Source organism: Coregonus clupeaformis, chromosome 19 (assembly GCF_020615455.1).
Source record: "Coregonus clupeaformis isolate EN_2021a chromosome 19, ASM2061545v1, whole genome shotgun sequence".
NCBI classification, from domain to species: Eukaryota; Metazoa; Chordata; class Actinopteri; order Salmoniformes; family Salmonidae; genus Coregonus; species Coregonus clupeaformis.
Genome location: NC_059210.1, coordinates 3,494,766 through 3,505,111, shown reverse-complemented (window position 1 = coordinate 3,505,111; position 10,346 = coordinate 3,494,766).

Below are 10,346 nucleotides of genomic sequence, written 5' to 3'. Positions count from 1 at the left end.
CTTAACAAGGGCGCCAGGATCAGTAGAAGCAAAATAACCCCATAACATCAAATATCCACAACCATATTTTACAGTAGGTTTGGTGTTATTTTCTGCTTATCACATAATTATTTCGACACCAAACCCACCACTGGTGTGCGTGGCCAAAGAGCCTCAGAATTTGTATTATTTATTTCTCATCTTTATCAAGGGTTCCTATAATTTTGGACCTGACTGTACATCTGCACCATAAGACCAGATTGTTTTGATATGTGCAGCTATTTATTTAAAGAAAAGGGACTTCCTCCCTGTAAAATGAAATTCACAACTGTATTGGTTTCCTTCCCTCAAATGAATGCTACATTTCAAATCTTGTTGTTCATCTTTATCTACCAATGACAGAGGTACTAGTTATGAAAGATTCACCGCTCAGAGTATTAATATCCTAGTTTATCAAAATGCTACTTGGAGAAAGACAGAAATATACTTCCTTAGATGTGTTGAAATTTGCACTGCCTCTTCCATCTCTCAGGCATGCACTGGTAGGGTGTGAAGGGCTTAAAGGGATACTTCAGGAAGTTGCTAACTAGCGTTAGCGCAATGACTGAAAGTCTATGGTAACTGCTTGCATGCTACTAGATCCCATAGACTTCCAGTCATTGCGCTAACGCTAGTTAGCGTTGGCTCACAAAACTATCTTTAACTTCTTTCATACTGGATGCAGAGACATAAAAATGGTATCCATTAGTTCATCAGACTGGCAAAGTAGACAAAGGGCTTCATTGTCAAAATCCCGAAGTATCCCTTTAACAACAAATTTTAACTGACTATGCTCAGTGAGTTTGTTAAAGGATGTTATGCTGCTCCAATAGTGTGTCATTGTTGAAAATGTACTGTAGCGCACATCTCTACAGAATTGGAAACAAGTTGCTACCTCACTTCAAAGCGATATATTCAACTCAATTGCATTCATATAGGTTTGTGAAAAACTTCTTGCCTTCCCCAAATATTTCAGGATTTCCCGTATGTTATACATCTGTCAGTACTGGAAATGTTTCCACCATTGTAACTGATCACCACTGAAGATTCCTAATAGTTTATAATTATTGATTTAATACTCTAAAGTATTTGTAAATATGTTTGCATAAAATGTACACTACCAGTCAAATGTTTGGACACACCTACTCATTCAAGGGTTTTTCTTTATTTTGACTATTTTTTACATTGTAGAATAATAGTGAAGATATCGACTATGAAATAACACGTGGAATCATGTAGTCAGCAAAAAAGTGTTAAACAAATCAAAATATATTTTTATTTGAGATTCTTCAAATAGCCACCCTTTGCCTTGATGACAGCTTTGCACACTCTTGGCATTTTCTCAACCAGCTTCATGAGATGGAATGCATTTCAATTAACAGGTGTGCCTTCTTAAAAGTTAATTTGTGGAATTTCTTTCCTTCTTAATGTGTTTGAGCCAATCAGTTGTGTTGTGACAAGGTGGGGGGGTATACAGAAGATAGCCCTATTTGGTAAAAGAACAAGCCCATATTATGGCAAGAACAGCTCAAACAAGTAAAGAGAAACAACAGTCCATCATTACTTTAAGACATGAAGGTCAGTCAATCTGGAACATTTCAAGAACTTTGAAAGTTTCTTCAAGTGCACTCTCAAAAACCATCATGAGCTATGATGAAACTGGCTCACATGAGGATCGCCACAGGAATGGAAGACCCAGAGTTACCTCTGCTGCAGAGGATAAGTTCATTAGAGTTACCAGCCTCAGAAATTGCAGCCCAAATACAGTGCTATGAAAAAGTATTTGCCCCCTTTCTAATTTTCTCTACTTTTGCAAATTTGTGATACTGAATGTTATCAGATCTTCAACCAAAACCTAATATTAGATAAAGGGAACATAAGTGAACAAATAACAACAATTACATATTTATTTCATTTATTTCATAAACAAAGTTATGCAACACCCAATTCCCCTGTGTGAAAAAGTAATTGCCCCCATACACTCAATAACTGGTTGTGCCACCTTTAGCTGCAATGACTCCAACCAAATGCTTCCTGTAGTTGTTGATCAGTCTCTCACGTCGCTGTGGAGGAATTTTGGCCCACTCTTCCATGCAGAACTGCTTTAACTCAGTGACGTGTGGGTTTTCAAGCATGAACTACTCGTTTCTGGACTTTGACTAGGCCATTCCAAAACTTCCAATTTGTTGTTTTTTAACAATTTTCATGTAGACTTGATTGTGTGTTTTGGATCATTGTCTTGCTGCATGACCCAGCTGCGCTTCAGCTTCAGCTCACAGACGGATGGTCTGACATTCTCCTGTAGAATTCTCTGATACAGAGCAGAATTCATGGTTCCTTCTAGTCGTACAGGTCCTAAGACAGCAAAGCATCCCCAAACCATCACACCACCACCACCATGCTTGACCTTTGGTATGATGTTCTTACTGTGGAATGCAGAGTTTGGTTTTCGCCAGGCATAATGGGACCCATCTCGTCCAAAAAGTTGACTCAAGTTTGCCAAAAAGCACCTGGATGATCATCAAGACTCTTGGAAGAACGTTCTATGGACAGATGATTCAAAAGTATAACTTTTTGGACGACATGGTTCCAGTAATGCCTGGCGAAAACCAAACTCTGCATTCCACAGTAAGAACATCATACCAAAGGTCAAGCATGGTGGTGGTGGTGTGATGGTTTAGGGATGCTTGGTCCTAATCCCAATTGAGATGTTGTGGCAGGACTTGAAACGAGCAGTTCATGCTTGAAAACCCACATGTCACTGAGTTAAAGCAGTTCTGCATGGAAGAGTGGGCCAAAATTCCTCCACAGCGACGTGAGAGACTGATCAACAACATTGCAGCAGAGGTGGCACAACCAGTTATTGAGTGTAAGGGGGCAATTACTTTTTCACACAGGGGAATTGGGTGTTGCATAACTTTGTTTATGAAATAAATATGTAATTGTTGTGTTCTTTGTTCACTTATGTTCCCTTTATGTAATATTAGGTTTTGGTTGAAGATCTGATAACATTCAGTATCACAAATATGCAAAAGTAGAGAAAATTAGAAAGGGGGCAAATACTTTTTCAGAGCACTGTAAATGCTTCAGAGTTCAAGTAACAGACACATCTCAACATCAACTGTTCAGAGGGGACTGTGTGAATCAGGCCTTCGTGGTCAAATTGCCGCATAGAAACCACTACTAAAAGACACCAATAATAAGAAGAGACTTACTTGGGCCAAGAAACACGAGCATTGGACATTAGACTGGTGGAAATTGTCCTTTGGTCTGGAGTCCAAATTGGGGATTTTTGGTTCCAACCGCCGTGTCTTTGTGAGACGCGGTATAGGTGAACGGATGATCTCCGCATGTGTTTTTCCCGCCGTAAAGCATGGAGGAAGAGGTGTTATGGTGTGGGGGTGCTTTCCTGGTTACACTGTCTGTGATTTATTTAGAATTCAAGGTATACTTAACCAGCATGGCTACCACAACATTCTGCAGTCATATGCCATCCCATCTGGTTTGGGCTTAGTGGGACTATCATTTCTTTTTCAACAGGACAATGACCCAACACACCTCCAGGCTGTGTAAGGGCTATTTTACCAAGAAGGAGAGTGATGGAGTGCTGCATCAGATGAACTGGCCTCCACAATCCCCTGACCTCCACCCAATTGAGATGGTTTGGGATGAGTCGGACCGCAGAGTGAAGGAAAAGCAGCCAACAAGTGCTCAGCATATGTGGGAACTCCTTCAAGACTGTTGGAAAAGCATTCCAGGTGAAGCTGGTTGAGAGAATGCCGAGAGTGTGCAAAACTGTCATCAAGGCAAAGGGTGGCTATTTGAAGAATCTCAAATATAAAATATACACTTTTTTTTGCTTACTACATGATTCCATATGTGTTATTTCATAGTTTTGATGTCTTCACTATTATTCTACAATAATAGTAAAAAATAAAGAAAAACCCTTGAATGAGTAGGTGTGTCCAAACCTTTGACAGGTACTATATACAGTGGGGAGAACAAGTATTTGATACACTGCCGATTTTGCAGTTTTTCCTACTTACAAAGCATGTAGAGGTCTGTAATTTTTATCATAGGTACACTTCAACTGTGAGAGACGGAATCTAAAAGTAATTAATTTGCATTTTATTGCATGACATAAGTATTTGATACATCACAAAAAGCAGAACTTAATGTTTGGTACAGAAACCTTTGTTTGCAATTACAGAGATCATATGTTTCCTGTAGGTCTTGACCAGGTTTGCACACACTGCAGCAGGGATTTTGGCCCACTCATACAGACCTTCTCCAGATCCTTCAGGTTTCGGGGCTGTCGCTGGGCAATACAGACTTTCAGCTCCCTCCAAAGATATTCTATTGGGTTCAGGTCTGGAGACTGGCTAGGCCACTCCAGGACCTTGAGATGCTTCTTACGGAGCCACTCCTTAGTTGCCCTGGCTGTGTGTTTCAGGTCGTTGTGTCATGCTGGAAGACCCAGCCACGACCCATCTTCCTCCTTCCCTCAGTAAGAGCATTGTTGTTGGCCAAGATCTCGCGATACATGGCCCCATCCATCCTCCCCTCAATACGGTGCAGTCGTCCTGTCCCCTTTGCAGAAAAGCATCCCCAAAGAATGATGTTTCCACCTCCATGCTTCACGGTTGGGATGGTGTTCTTGGGGTTGTACTCATCCTTCTTCTTCCTCCAAACACGGCGAGTGGAGTTTAGACCAAAAAGCTCTATTTTTGTCTCATCAGACCACATGACCTTCTCCCATTCCTCCTCTGGATCATCCAGATGGTCATTGGCAAACTTCAGACGGGACATGCGCTAGCTTGAGCAGGGGGACCTTGCGTGCGCTGCAGGATTTTAATCCATGACGGCGTAGTGTGTTACTAATGGTTTTCTTTGAGACTGTGGTCCCAGCTCTCTTCAGGTCATTGACCAGGTCCTGCCGTGTAGTTCTGGGCTGATCCCTCACCTTCCTCATGATCATTGATGCCCCACGAGGTGAGAACTTGCATGGAGCCCCAGACCGAGGGTGATTGACCGTCATCTTGAACTTTTACCATTTTCTAATAATTGCGCCAACAGTTGTTGCCTTCTCACCAAGCTGCTTGCCTATTGTCCTGTAGCCCATCCCAGCATTGTGCAGGTCTACAATTTTATCCCTGATGTCCTTACACAGCTCTCTGGTCTTGGCCATTATGGAGAGGTTGGAGTCTGTTTGATTGAGTGTGTGGACAGGTGTCTTTTATACAGGTAACGAGTTCAAACAGGTGCAGTTAATACAGGTAATGAGTGGAGAACAGGAGTGCTTCTTAAAGAAAAACTAACAGGTCTGTGAGAGACGGAATTCTTACTGGTTGGTAGGTGATCAAATACTTATGTCATGCAATAAAATGCAAATAATTACTTAAAAATCATACAATGTGATTTTCAGGATTTTTGTTTTAGATTCCATCTCTCACAGTTGAAGTGTACCTATGATAAAAATGACAGACCTCTACATGCTTTGTAAGTAGGAAAACCTGCAAAATCGGCAGTGTATCAAATACTTGTTCTCCCCATTGTATGTCTAGTTGATGGTGTTTTGGATTTCTGTGCACTTAAGGTACATTTGCCTGTTACTACCTCTTGTTCTCCAATTACTGGGGGACAGAAAGGAGTTTTCCATTTGGATTAAAAATAAAAAGATGCTGTGTATGAAAGCAATGACTATACTACCATGTGAAAAGCATTTTTTGTTTCATCAATGAATGCAGTGGTGAAATTTCTCTGTTTGTTTTCTCTGCTCACTGCCACGAACCATTTTGCTTTTAATTTCACCACTTTTTAATGTTAATTTTAATAAACTATTTGCATTTGATTTTGATTGCATTTGTGGTAATGTTTTGTTTTTAGTGTTGGTATTCATTTGAAGCTATAAGAGGTTAGGTGCACTGATATAATAGTACTTTCAATGCCTGAAAGTACTTTTCAGTGCATGTTATGTGGGACAACAATGAAAAATAAGTTTTGATATTCAATATATTGTAATATTTCTCAATATATATAGTGGGGGAAAAAAGTATTTAGTCAGCCACCAATTGTGCAAGTTCTCCCACTTAAAAAGATGAGAGGCCTGTAATTTTCATTATAGGTACACGTCAACTATGACAGACAAAATGAGAAAGAAAATTCCAGAAAATCACATTGTAGGATTTTTTATTAATTTATTTGCAAATTATGGTGGAAAATAAGTATTTGGTCAATAACAAAAGTTTCTCAATACTTTGTTATATACCCTTTGTTGGCAATGACACAGGTCAAACGTTTTCTGTAAGTCTTCACAAGGTTTTCACACACTGTTGCTGGTATTTTGGCCCATTCCTCCATGCAGATCTCCTCTAGAGCAGTGATGTTTTGGGGCTGTCGCTGGGCAACACAGACTTTCAACTCCCTCCAAAGATTTCTATGGGTTTGAGATCTGGAGACTGGCTAGGCCACTCCAGGACCTTGAAATGCTTCTTACGAAGCCACTCCTTCGTTGCCCGGGCGGTGTGTTTGGGATCATTGTCATGCTGAAAGACCCAGCCACGTTTCATCTTCAATGCCCTTGCTGATGGAAGGAGGTTTTCACTCAAAATCTCATGATACATGGCCCATTCATTCTTTCCTTTACACGGATCAGTCGTCCTGGTCCCTTTGCAGAAAAACAGCCCCAAAGCATGATGTTTCCACCCCCATGCTTCACAGTAGGTATGGTGTTCTTTGGATGCAACTCAGCATTCTTTGTCCTCCAAACACGACGAGTTGAGTTTTTACCAAAAAGTTATATTTTGGTTTCATCTGACCATATGACATTCTCCCAATCCTCTTCTGGATCATCCAAATGCACTCTAGCAAACTTCAGACGGGCCTGGACATGTACTGGCTTAAGCAGGGGGACACGTCTTGCACTTCAGGATTTGAGTCCCTGGCGGCGTAGTGTGTTACTGATGGTAGGCTTTGTTACTTTGGTCCCAGCTCTCTGCAGGTCATTCACTAGGTCCCCCCGTGTGGTTCTGGGATTTTTGCTCTACGTTCTTGTGATCATTTTGACCCCACGGGGTGAGATCTTGCGTGGAGCCCCAGATCGAGGGAGATTATCTGTGGTCTTCTATGTCTTCCATTTCCTAATAATTGCTCCCACAGTTGATTTCTTCAAACCAAGCTGCTTACCTATTGCAGATTCAGTCTTCCCAGCCTGGTGCAGGTCTACAATTTTGTTTCTGGTGTCCTTTGACAGCTCTTTGGTCTTGGCCATAGTGGAGTTTGGAGTGTGACTGTTTGAGGTTGTGGACAGGTGTCTTTTATACTGATAACAAGTTCAAACAGATGCCATTAATACAGGTAACGAGTGGAGGACAGAGGAGCCTCTTAAAGAAGAAGTTATAGGTCTGTGAGAGCCAGAAATCTTGCTTGTTTGTAGGTGACCAAATACTTATTTTCCACCATAATTTGCAAATAAATTCATTAAAAATCCTACAATGTGATTTTCTGGAGAAAAGAAATCTCAATTTGTCTGTCATAGTTGACGTGTACCTATGATGAAAATTACAGGCCTCTCTCATCTTTTGAAGTGGGAGAACTTGCACAATTGGTGGCTGACTAAATGCTTTTTTTCCCCACTGTAAATGCACCTATGGCATCTCATTTACAGTGAGGGAAAAAAGTATTTGATCCCCTGCTGATTTTGTACGTTTTCCCACTGACAAAGAAATGATCAGTCTATAATTTTAATGGTAGGTTTATTTTAACAGTGAGAGTCAGAATAACAACAAATAAATCCAGAAAAACGCATGTCAAAAATGTTATAAATTGATTTGCATTTTAATGAGGGAAATAAGTATTTGACCCCCTCTCAATCAGAAAGATTTCTGGCTCCCAGGTGTCTTTTATACAGGTAATGAGCTGAGATTAGGAGCACACTCTTAAAGGGAGTGCTCCTAATCTCATCTTGTTACCTGTATAAAAGACACCTGTCCACAGAAGCAATCAATCAATCAGATTCCAAACTCTCCACCATGGCCAAGACCAAAGAGCTCTCCAAGGATGTCAGGTACAAGATTGTAGACCTACAAAAGGCTGGAATGGGCTACAAGACCATCGCCAAGCAGCTTGGTGAGAAGGTGACAACAGTTGGTGCGATTATTCGCAAATGGAAGAAACACAAAATAACTGTCAATCTCCCTCGGCCTGGGGCTCCATGCAAGATCTCACCTCGTGGAGTTGTAATGATCATGAGAACGGTGAGGAATCAGCCCAGAACTACACGGGAGGATCTTGTCAATGATCTCAAGGCAGCTGGGACCATAGTCACCAAGAAAACAATTGGTAACACACTACGCCGTGAAGGACTGAAATCCTGCAGCACCCACAAGGTCCCCCTGCTCAAGAAAGCACATATACAGGCCCATCTGAAGTTTGCCAATGAACATCTGAATGATTCAGAGGAGAACTGGGTGAAAGTGTTGTGGTTAGATGAGACCAAAATCGAGGTCTTTGGCATCAACTCAACTTGCCGTGTTTGGAGGAGGAGGAATGCTGCCTATGACCTCAAGAACACCATCCCCACCGTCAAACATGGAGGTGGAAACATTATGCTTTGGGGGTGTTTATCTGCTAAGGGGACAGGACAACTTCACCGCATCAAAGGGACGATGGACGGGCCATGTACCGTCAAATCTTGGGTGAGAACCTCCTTCCCTCAGCCAGGGCATTGAAAATGGGTCGTGGATGGGTATTCCAGCATGACAATGACCCAAAACACACGGCCAAGGCAACAAAGGAGTGGCTCAAGAAGAAGCACATTAAGGTCCTGGAGTGGTCTAGCCAGTCTCCAGACCTTAATCCCATAGAAAATCTGTGGAGGGAGCTGAAGGTTCGAGTTGCCAAACGTCAACCTCGAAACCTTAATGACTTGGAGAAGATCTGGAAAGAGGAGTGGGACAAAATCCCTCCTGAGATGTGTGCAAACCTGGTGGCCAACTACAAGAAACGTCTAACCTCTGTGATTGCCAACAAGGGTTTTGCCACCAAGTACTAAGTCATGTTTTGCAGAGGGGTCAAATATTTATTTCCCTCATTAAAATGCAAATCAATTGATAACATTTTTGACATACGTTTTTCTGGATTTTTTTGTTGTTATTCTGTCTCTCACTGTTCAGATAAACCTACCATTAACATTATAGACTTTGTCAGTTGGCAAACGTACAAAATCAGCAGGGGATCAAATACTTTTTTCCCTCACTGTACATGTAGTCCTCACTACTTGTGTACATTGTTTGAAAATGTGATTCACATATTACATCATGGGTCCATACTCCATAAACAGAGTGCAGGTTTAAACTGGACCTCTGTCTCAAAATGCGCAACAGCAAATTCAAATCGTCGACGTAGTTGCACGTGATAAAACTCTACATCTTAGCTGTTCCCATTAGATAAGTTATTTAGCCCTATGCAAACCATAGCTGGCCATGACAGAGGGTAGTGCGTACGGCCCAGTACATCACTGAGGCCAAGCTTCCTGCCATCCAGGAAGCTCACAGTCTAGAGCGTCTAGTTCCTCATATTCGAATTACACATTCTTTCCCCCCCCCCCCTTTGAAATGTAGAATTACATTTATCGTGTTAGTGTGTTGAGAAGTGAAGTGTAGCCAACAGCAAAATGAAGATTAAAGGAGCTACGTCTTTCTTCAGCCTTGCAGACAAACACTGCTATGGCCTAATAGTCCTATTGCGTAGGCGTTTACACCTAAATGTAGTCCTACAACTTTTTATATGCATTTTAAAATCATCTACTTTGTCACATGCGGAATTTGACTTGAAGACCAACAGTGGAGTGTTTTTCCCTCAAATAAAACCTTGCCCCAAGGAGAATTGGAACTCAGTGGTTGTATCTCACTGTCTCTGGGCCTTAGTGGATCATGCCACCGATTAGTGATAGCAGGAATGAGTAAATTACAGCTATTTGACATGGTCACAAGCGTCTTCTACTTTTATTTTACTGTACGAATATAAACTTACATGTTGTATAATCCTCTTACATCTTTATTGCTGTCAAAGCACATGAATTTGTGTGAAATGGATAGGCAAAAAAGTGGGATTTTGTCATGAGAAAATGTGCCTTTTGTATCTAGTAGCCTAGTCAAGGATACATCATACAATATTATTGGGACACTACACTTTACAGACCTAGTGGAATAAAAGTAAGGCTTGAAATTGGAGTTTTAAATATCCCTCACGTTGACCTATTTTAAGAAATGCAATTGGCTGGTGGCTATAAAGTCTAAGGTCTTTGATAGGCTGATGCAGAATTTGTT